Source organism: Oryctolagus cuniculus, chromosome 13 (genome assembly GCF_964237555.1).
Source record: "Oryctolagus cuniculus chromosome 13, mOryCun1.1, whole genome shotgun sequence".
Taxonomy (NCBI): Eukaryota; Metazoa; Chordata; class Mammalia; order Lagomorpha; family Leporidae; genus Oryctolagus; species Oryctolagus cuniculus.
In genome coordinates, this window is record NC_091444.1 from 18618628 (window position 1) to 18628642 (window position 10015).

Consider the following 10015-nt stretch of genomic DNA (forward strand, 5'->3'; position numbering starts at 1 on the left):
AAGTCCAGGGACAAAAAGGTTCCCTTCACATTCTGGAAAGTGTTCTTTGGGGCGGATTTTAGGCGGCTGCCAGCTCTCAAGCGCATGGCTCTGGTTCGCAGATAAGGAGCGTTCAGATGGGCGTGTGGAGGGCACGGCCAAGTCAGGCTTGTTCGCTGCCTGCTGCTGCCCCCAGCGAAACAGCTCAGATGTTGTATCCCATCCAGGCAGGCGCGTCAGTGACCAAAGTGAGGCTGCTGGGGCGGCGTTAGGATGCCATGGGGGTGCCCATGTGCCACACTGCGGTGCCCGGTTCAAGTCCTGGCTCCAGCCCCGATTCCAGCTTCCTGCCGGTGCTGCACGCTGGGAGGCAGTAGTGATGACATCCGAAGTAGCTGGGTCCCTGACTCCCGCATGGGAGACCCAGACTAAGTTCCCGGCTCCTGGCTTTGGCCTGGCCTGGCCCAAGCCATTCAAAGTATCTGGGGGGTGAACAAGCGCATGGGAAATGTCTGTCTCCCTGTCTGTGTGTACGTCTCTCTCAATTTTTTTTTCATGAAGCTACCTGTGATAAGTGATATTTTATGGAAGACCATTTGGACTGGGCTCCTGCACTGGGCCATGCAGACCAAATCAGTGTAGAATTTAACTGCAGCAGCTTGGCTTTCGCCGGCTGCAGAAAGCAGTGAGCTGACTCGTCTGTAAGCAGAGGCTCAGCTGTGACAGCTGGGCTGCTCGAACGGGCTGGAGCCCAGCCAGCTTGTTCACTAGGTCTTGCCTTAGTTTCTCTGTGAACACCGTCGAACCAAATCGTCAGTTTTCAGAACCCACTCTGGTTCTAGGAGCTGCTTGATTCCTGAGTTGTGTTTTTGTTTTGCTCAGAAACTCTGAGATGTCACTAAGGAATTCCTCTGAGCAGCTGTGGCGTGCGCAGTGGCAGGGTCCGGAGCAGAGCGCCGGGCATCAGGTCAGCAGGAGCGAAGCCGCGGAGCCCCTCTAGGGCTCGCTGTTCTGCTGCATCTGAGGACTCTTGGCTGAATTCTTTGAGTCCCAAAGCTCCATGGACCTGTTTTGTTTAAGAAGATTTATTTATTTGGAAAAGTAGTTACAGAGAGAGAAGGACACACACACACACACACACACACACAGAGAGAGAGAGAGAGAGAGAGAGAGAGAGAGAGAGAGAGAGAGAGAGAATCTTCCCATCTGCTCATTCACTCCCAACCGGCTGCAACAGCCAGGGCTAGGCCAGGTCAGAGCCAGGAGCCCCATCTGGGTCTCCCGTGTGGGTGCAGGGCCCAAGCACTTGGGTCATCCTCTGCTTCTTTCCCAGGTGCATTAGCAGGGAGCTGGATGGGAAGCGGAGCAGCCAGGACATGAACTGGCACCCACATGGGATGCTGGCATCAAAGGTGGTGGCTTTGCCTGCTAAGCCATGGCGCCAGCCCTCGTGGACCTGTTTTGAGCCCTGTGAGCTTCTCTGAATAATTTTTTCCCCCAGACCAGGTTTGGAAGTTGTAACAGGAACAGGACTGAGTCAGGTGAGAGGCGCCAGGTGTCTGGGGCAGACAGAAACTGAACTGGTTCAGTAGGTGGGTAGGGCAGCTGGAGGATGAAATGATGGGTCCATCTGGAGCCAGCGTCCAGAGCTCCCTTCTGCAGGAGAAGGGTGTGACCTTGGCGGGTGGGGGGAGTACCAAGGGTCAGTCTGTGCTGTGAGAGGGCATCTGACCTTTCTGGAGTTTACGGTGACTGCCTGAGTCAGGCAGAAGCTGGACCAGGCACAGGTATGGAATTTCTCTATTTGGAAGGTCAGCCAATTTCACGTGGAAGAATTCTCAGAACCTGTGCTTCTTAGAGAAATGGGTGGCCCTTACTGAACATAATTTGGAAGTACAGTGGCCACAAAAAAGAAGTGTCTTTAAAAATTTTTTCCTTTGAGGGGCCGGCACTGTGGCGTAGCATGTAAAGCTACCACCTGTAGTGCCAGCATCTCATATAGGCACCAATTCAAGTCCCAGCTACTCCACTTCTAATCCAACTCTCTGCTGTGGCCTGGGAAAGCAGAAGATGGCCTGAGTACTTGGGTTCCTGCGCCCATGTGGGAAGACCCAGACGAAGCTCCTCGCTCCCAACTTCTGATCAGCGCAGCTCCAGCCATTGCAGCCAACTGGGGAGTGAACCAGCGGATGGAAGACTCTCTCTCTCTCTCTCTCTCTGCTTCTCCTTCTCTCTCTGTGTAACTCTGACTTTAAGATAAATAAATAAATTTTTTTATTTGACAGGTAGTTATAGACAGTGAGAGAGAGAGACAGAGAAAGGTCTTCCCTCCGTTGGTTCACCTCCTAAATGGCCGCCACAGCCAGCACTGTGCCAATCCATAGCCAGGAGCCAGGTGCTTCCTCCTGGTCTCCCATGCGGGTGCAGGGCCCAAGCACTTGGGCCATCCTCCACTGCACTCCCAGGCCACAGCAGAGAGCTGGACTGGAAGAGGAGCAACTGGGACAGAATCCGGCGCCCATATGGGATGCTGGCACCGCAGGTGGAGGATTAACCAAGTGAGCCACGGCTCCGGCCCCATAAATAAATCTTTAAAAAAATTTTTTTTTCCTTTGAAGTGCAGGGCGGGGTGGGGGGGAGGGAGAGAGAGAGAGAGAGATGCTGAGAGATTGAGAGTGAGCTGGAGAGGACACAGATCTCCCACCTGCTGGTTCACTCCCCAAATACGTGGCAACAGCAGGGGCTGGGCCAGGCTGAAGCCAGGAGCCTGGAACTCAATCCGAGTCTCCTATGTGGGTGGCAGGAGCCCAGGCACTTAAGCCATCATCTGCTGCTTCCCAGGGTGCACCTTAGCAAGAAGCTGGAATCAGAAGTGGAGCTAGCACCTGAACACAGGCATACAGATATGGAATTCACATGTCCAAGTGATATTTTATATTTTATTTGTTTATATTATATTTTATTTATTTATTTTAAAGGCAGAGAGTTACAGAGAGGCAGAGGCATAAAGAGAAAGAGAGGTCTTCCATCTGCTGGTTCAATCCTCAGATGGCCAAGTGGTTGGAACTGGGTTGATCCGAAGCCAGGAGCTTCTTCTGGGTCTCCCACGTGGGTACAGGGGCCCAAAGACCTAGGCCATCTTTTACTGCTTTCACAGGCCATAGCAGAGAGCTGGATCAGAAGAGGAGTAGCTGGGACTCGAACTGGTGCCCATATGGGATGCTGGTGCTGCAGGCAGCGACTTTACCCACTGTGCCACAGTGCAGACCCCGAGTGGTATTTTAACTGCCGAGCCAAACTCTTGTCCTAGAGGAAGTCTTAATTTGGATAAAATTGTATACTTGTAGGCTACAGTAGAAAATGAAGCATCTAAAACACCTAGGGAATAATGGGCTCTATCTTTAAATTAGTACATAGAGGCTTTTAAAAGACAAAAATGGCAGCAGGGGTGAAGATATCCTCAGAGTAAATGGTTCTGGGGGTAGAAAACGGGCCCCAAGCAGAACAGAAAACAGCTGACAACCAAGCCTGTCCAGGTGTGGTGCGACCTCCGGCCCTGTGCCGGGGTGGGGGTGGGGGGCATCCTGAGAGCGCGGCGAGGCCCGCGATCTGTCTTTAAACCGCAGGCACTTGGCAAGCCTTGTGCTGTGCCCTTTCCAGCGCGCACTGTAACGTGGCGGTCACCTGCAGCAGTGTCTCTGGTGGAACTCCAACAGGCGGCCCTAATGCTGGACCCTGTCCTTGTATTCATGCGAACATGATGTTGATGTGTTTCGAAAACTGTAGACTTCCGAGGAATACATCTGAGCTGTGGCTTCCTATCCTTGCATCATGACTGTAACACATTCCTAAAGGGTTTCCTCTCTCGTGGGAAGCACCCTGACAAACAGGCTTGTGAGAACTGAGATCAGTACTGGACCGAGCTCCGGGGGGGACTGGTTGTCCATGAGGTCCACTGAGACCGCCTGCCGTGCGCTGCTGATGGACACTGTTCTGCACCTGTTTTGCAGAAACTAAGCTGATATTGGTTAAGCATGGATTCGTGCAGAACTTGGCCTTTCCACTGCTAAGAGATTTGCATTCTGCACCTGTTATCAGGGAACACATGATTCTAAAGGAATCTTGTAAAAAGATTTATTTATTTATTTATTTGAAAGGCAGAGTTACAGGGGGAAGGGGGGCTGGAAGAGAGAGAAATCTTCCATCTGCTGGTTCACTCCCAAAATGGCTGTGATGACCAGGGCTGGGCCAGACCAGAGTCCGGAGCAGCTGGCACTCAAACTGGTGCACACAAGGCATGTAGGGGTTGCCACAATGCCAGCCCCGTGCAGGGGGTTTTCATGCATTTTCCATGAACTTTTTGAAGACCTCCCTTCCTCCCCATGTGTCGTACTGCTTCAGAGGACCCCTCCCTCTGGACCCCTGCAACTGTGCGCCTGTGGGAGACGTCAAGGTAAAGCTGAAAGAGAAGAGCTCCCGAGGAGCGGGCCGCACGCTGGGGACAGTCACGGGACTCCTGCTCCCCAGCATCTCCCTGTGCCTGCCTTTTCCACCTGACGGGGCTGGACTAGCGACTGCGCTTACAGGCGTCTGCTCTTGCCGTTTTAATTTAACCCAGTTATGGGTGCTGGATTACTGATATTAGCTGAAAGGGAAGTCTGCAGTTGCTAATACTTGCTGTTGCATCTGGATAAATGCATCAAGTATTATATTTAGTTCCAGGAAATCAGCAAACAAGCTATTTGATTAAAATGAACTTCTCACCTTCCTAGCACATACTTTGCTAATTTAATTTTGGTTTGGTTTCTGAGAACCCTGGCTAAGAAGCACGCATCAAACTCTTGCTGAATTTTTTAAAAAAATATTTATCTATTTGCTTGAAAGTCAGAGATACACAGAGAAAGAGGAGAGGCAGAGAGAGAAAAAGGTCTTCTGTCCGATGGTTCACTTCCCAGATGGCCGCAACAGTCGGAGCTGTGCCGATCTGAAGCCAGGAGCCAGGAGCCAGGGGCCAGGAGCCAGGAGCTTCTTCCAGGTCTCCCACGCAGGTGCGGGGGCCCAAGGACTTGGGCCATCTTCCACTGCTTTCCCAGGCCATAGCAGAGAGCTAGATTGGAAGAGGAGCAGCCGGGACTCTTACCAGTGCCCATATGGGATGCCGGCACTTCAGGCCAGGGTGTTAACTCGCTGCACCACAGTGCCAGCCCCATTCTCTTGCTTTTATCCCAATGGTCATTACAGACTTTCTGGTGTACTTCTCCCAAAGTTGCCTTCTTCTTTTTAATATTTACTTATTTATTTAAAAGGCAGAGTAACAGAGAGAGAAAGCGCGACAGAGCGAGAGAGCGAGCACTTCCATCCGCTGGTTCACTCCCCAAATGGCCGCAGCTGGGCTGATCCAAAGCCAGGAGCCAGGAGCTTCTTCTGGGTCTCTCATGGGGGTGCAGGGGCCCAAGCACTTGGGCCATCCTCCACTGCTTTCCCAGGCCACAGCAGAGAGCTTGATGGGAGGTGGGGCAGCCAGGGCACTAACTGGCACCCGCATGGGATGCTGGCATTCCAGGTGGCTGCTTTATCTGCTACGCTACAACATCAACCCCAAGCTTTTGAGTCGTGTTTTTTTTTTTTTTTTTTTTTTTTGTTCAGATAAACTCTACTAAACTTTATTGGTCTAAGAAAATTTTCTTTAACATGAGTCATAAACTCAGAATCATCTCTTCCTTGCCTCGGCTCAGTAAGCACCATTTCACCTGCAGTTGCAGACGTCCTTCCAGGAGCAGAAGGTGGCCCACGAGCCTGGGTCTCTGACACTCACGTGAGACACAAGGACGGGGTTCCTGGCTTTGGCCTGGCCCAGACCTGGCTGTGGTGGTCATTTGGGAAGATCTCTCTGTCACTCTGCCTTTTAAATAAATCCATGTTTGACCCCACCCCAGGGGCTGTGAATACACAGGCGACAGTGACGTCCTCTGTGCCATCTGTGTCCACACGTCACACTGATCGAATCCATCCCTCCTGCAAAGCATCTGGGTTTTTCTGATTACCTAGACCGCTTCCAAGTTTTCCTTCCTATCTCCCTTGCCCGCCCTTCTGGCCTTTCACCTCGCTGGTCTCAACTCCTGAGCCAGTGCACACACACACCATTTTCACATCTCCTTAGGAAAGAAACGTTTCCGAAGTTCGGAGGGTCCCACGGTGGGCTCCAGCTTTCAAGCAGCCTAAGGGATCCTGCTAAGCCTGCAGGTGCTCCCGCCCCGTCCTCCTCCCCCGAGCCATGAAATGACACTGAGTTGCAGTGACCACCACAGGCGGTCTGGGCGCGGGAGGGCAAAGGCAGAGGTTTTGTAGGAACAAGACTGTCCTGCTCACCGGGTGCTGGAGAACCTGGGGCTTCCATCATCATCCTGGAGCCAGAGCCAGGACCGTGCAGGCTGTACCTGGCCTTCACATGGCTGAATTACTCAAACTGGTGCTGATAGGAGCTCACCTTGTCCTGTTGTCTTAGCTTGAGATCGGTCACCGCTGTGCTGGCAGTGACTGGCGGCCGGGATGGAACCCCCAGGACCCAGCCAATCCCTGCTCCTCACCTCGTGCCACAGCCTCTTCAGGTCAAGGCAGAAGGGCTAGTGTGCAGACCCATGGGAGTCACTCAGCCTCTTCTTAGCTCTGTGGGGCCACGAGTGTTCCCAGCCCACCAGCCCTGCCCGCCTCATTACTGGATCACAGTTTATCCAGGTCCCCAACCTGAAGTCCACTGAGACCACCAGGTTTGGATTGAGGATAAACCCTGCTCTAATTGCAGCAGAGGACTTGTTTCTGGCGTCCAAAATTAGAACTGCTTATTATAGCATTATGCTTTGGCTACATATATATTTATATGATTAGCTATATGTGGCTGCCAGTTGCCATATCAGATAGTTTTTTAAAAAAAGATTTATATATTTGAAAGGCAGAGTTAGAGAGGCAGAGAGAGAGAGAGAGAGAGAGAGAGAGAGAGAGAGAGAGAGAATGAGAATCTTCCATCGTCTTGTTCACTCTCCAAGTGGCCCCAATAGCTGGAGCTAGGCCGATCCAAAGCCAGGAGCCAGGCGCTTCCTCCAGGTCTCCCATGTGGGTGCAGGGCCCAAGGACTTGGACCATGTCCTACTGTTTTCCCAGGTGCATCAGTAGGGAGCTAGATCTGAAATGGAGCATCCGGGACTTGAGCTGGCGCCCATCTGGGATGCTGCTATGCCACAGCACCAGCCCATGGCTACACAGTTTACACACTATGCACATGGAACATTGCTACTGTGCCTTGGGTACACAGTTTACACACTATGCACATGGAACACTGTTACTGTGCCTTGGGTACACAGTATTCACCTGTAACACTGTTGCTGTGCTTTGGGTGCAGTTTACACTCCTCATACCTAACCTTGTTTCCATGGCCAAAGGGAGCCCAAGTTTCAGTGGTCTTCCAGGACATCTGGGGACACTTCTGACACTTGCCTCTGAATTCCAGGAATTTAATTTCCCAAACACCAGGAACTCGTGGTCACAACGGGAAGGTCGGCACTGATGCAGTCAGCAGCTGTGTTCCCTCATCCTCCAAAGACTAGTGCCCCGTCGGGGCCTCATGGTGTCCCCTTTGCAGACCTTGTGCATCTGTGTTCGTTGTCTTTGTCAAACAGCATTAAAGCACATGTAAATTCCTATTCTAAGTTTTAACTCACTATTTCTGCTTCAGAAATAATTTTTTTTAAGGAATTTATTATTTATTTGAAAGGCACAGAGGCAGAGAGAGAGACAGGTCTTCCATCCACTGGTTCACTCCCTAAATGGCTGCAATGAAAGCCAGGAGCCAGGAGCTTCTTCCAGGTCTCCCATGCAGATGCAGGGGCTGTCACTTGGACCATCTTCTACTGCTTTCCCAGGCCATAGGCCATAGCAGAGAGCTGGCTGGGAAGTAGAGCAGCTGGGACTCGAACTGGTGCCCATATGGGATGCCGGCACTGCAGGTAGCAGCTTTACCTGCTATGCCACAGCATCAGCCCCTCATTTTAACTTCTAACTCCGTTTTCATCCTTAGGGTCATGGTTAATTTTTAAATGTGCACAGGTTTAGGAGATACTGGGAGTAAAATGTCATCTGACTTTGAAGAACATATGTTCAGGAAAGTGGGCTTTGCCTAGGACTGTTAGAAAACTTTTATTGTAAAAATGATTCAGAAAAATGCACAGATGTACAGCTCAGTTTATTACATGACCACTCCCCAAGGGGGCGGGGGTGTTTGGCCTGGTGGTTAGAGACGCTGGTTAAGGCACCTGCATCCCACATCACAGTCCCTGGGTTTCAGTGCCAGCACTGCTACTGAGTCCTGCTTCCTGCTAGTGCAGACCCTGGGAGGCAGCAGGTGATGGCTCCGGTCCCTCTCTGCCAGCCACGAGGGAGACCCGGATTGAGTTGTGGGGTCCCTGCTTGGCGTTGCAGGCATTTGCGGGGAGTGAACCAGGGAATGGGTGATCACTCACTTTCCAAAAAAAAGTTCTCAATAGCAGGTACTTTAGGCTTTGTGGGGTTTGATAGAATTGAAAATATATAGATGCGTCTATCAGCATTAAAAAGTGTAAAACGTTCCTAGCCGCAGGCTCCTGAGCCTGATTAAGCAGGTGCTGGCTGACTGGGTTTGGCCCACGGGCAGCAGTTCTCTGCCTGAGATCGTTTCCTCTTAACCTCTCTCGGCAGTGTTGTCCAAGGTTTCAGGCTGCCACCTCAGCTGGCTCCTGGTTCTCTACTGCTCACCTGCGGCTCCTCCGCTGTTACAACCTTCCACGGAACTCATTTTGGTTATGGGGTTTTTCTAAACTCTAGAATTCACTATTTTTTAAAGTTTTTTTTTTTTTTTAAGGGATTTATTAGGGGCCAGCGCTGTGGCAAAGTGGGTTAACGCCCTGGCCTGAGGCGCCAACATCCCATATGGGCACTGGTTCGAGACCAGGCTGCTTCTCTTCTGACCCAGCTCTCTGCTATGGCCTGGGAAAGCAGTAGAAGATGGCTCAAGTCCTTGGGCCACTGCACCCACATGGGAGACCTGGAAGAAGTTCCTGGCACCTGGCTTCGGATCAGCACAGCTCCAGCTGTTGTGGCCATCTGGGGAGTGAACCGGTGGATGGAAGACCTCTCAGTCTCCGTCTTTCAAAAATAAAATAAATCTTTAAAAAAAAAAAAAAACAAACAAGGATTTATTAGAGAGAGACAGAATGAATGGCCCACATGCAGGTTCACTGCCCAGAAAACCACAACAGCTGGGGCCCAGCCAGACGGAATCCAGGAACTCAGAACTCCATGTCGGTCTCACTGCAAGTGGCAGCTCAACCTGCCATGCCACAATGCTGGCCTGAGAAGTCGCTGTTTCTTTATGTCTAGGTATCTGCTGTAATTCCCAAACTTACCTCTCTCCTTGAGCAGAGTAAGCAGTTATTCTGAAACCTGTGTTTGAAAACTCTGATATCTCTATTGTGTGTTTTACTAGTTTTGTTTGTTTGTTTTAGGTTTATTTACTTATTTGAAAGACAGAGGCAGAAAGAGAGGTCTTCTATCTGCTGGTTCACTCCTCAAATGGCCTCAAGGGCCAGAGCTGGGTTGATTCAAAGCCAGGAACCAGGAGCTTTCTCTGGGTCTCCCACATGGGTGCAGGGACCCAAGGACTTGGGCCATGATCTGCTGCTTTCCCAGGCCATTAGCAGGGAGCTGGATCAGAAGTGGAGCAGCCAGGGCCGGCGCCGCAGCTCACTAGGCTAATCCTCCACCTTGCGGCGCCAGCACACCGGGTTCTAGTCCCGGTCGGGGCACCGGATTCTGTCCCGGTTGCCCCTCTTCCAGGCCAGCTCTCTGCTGTGGCCAGGGAGTGCAGTGGAGGATGGCCCAAGTGCTTGGGCCCTGCACCCCATGGGAGACCAGGATAAGTACTTGGCTCCTGCCATCAGATCAGTGCGGTGCGCCAGTTGCAGCGCACTGGCCGCGGTGGCCATTGGAGGGTGAACCAACGGCAAAG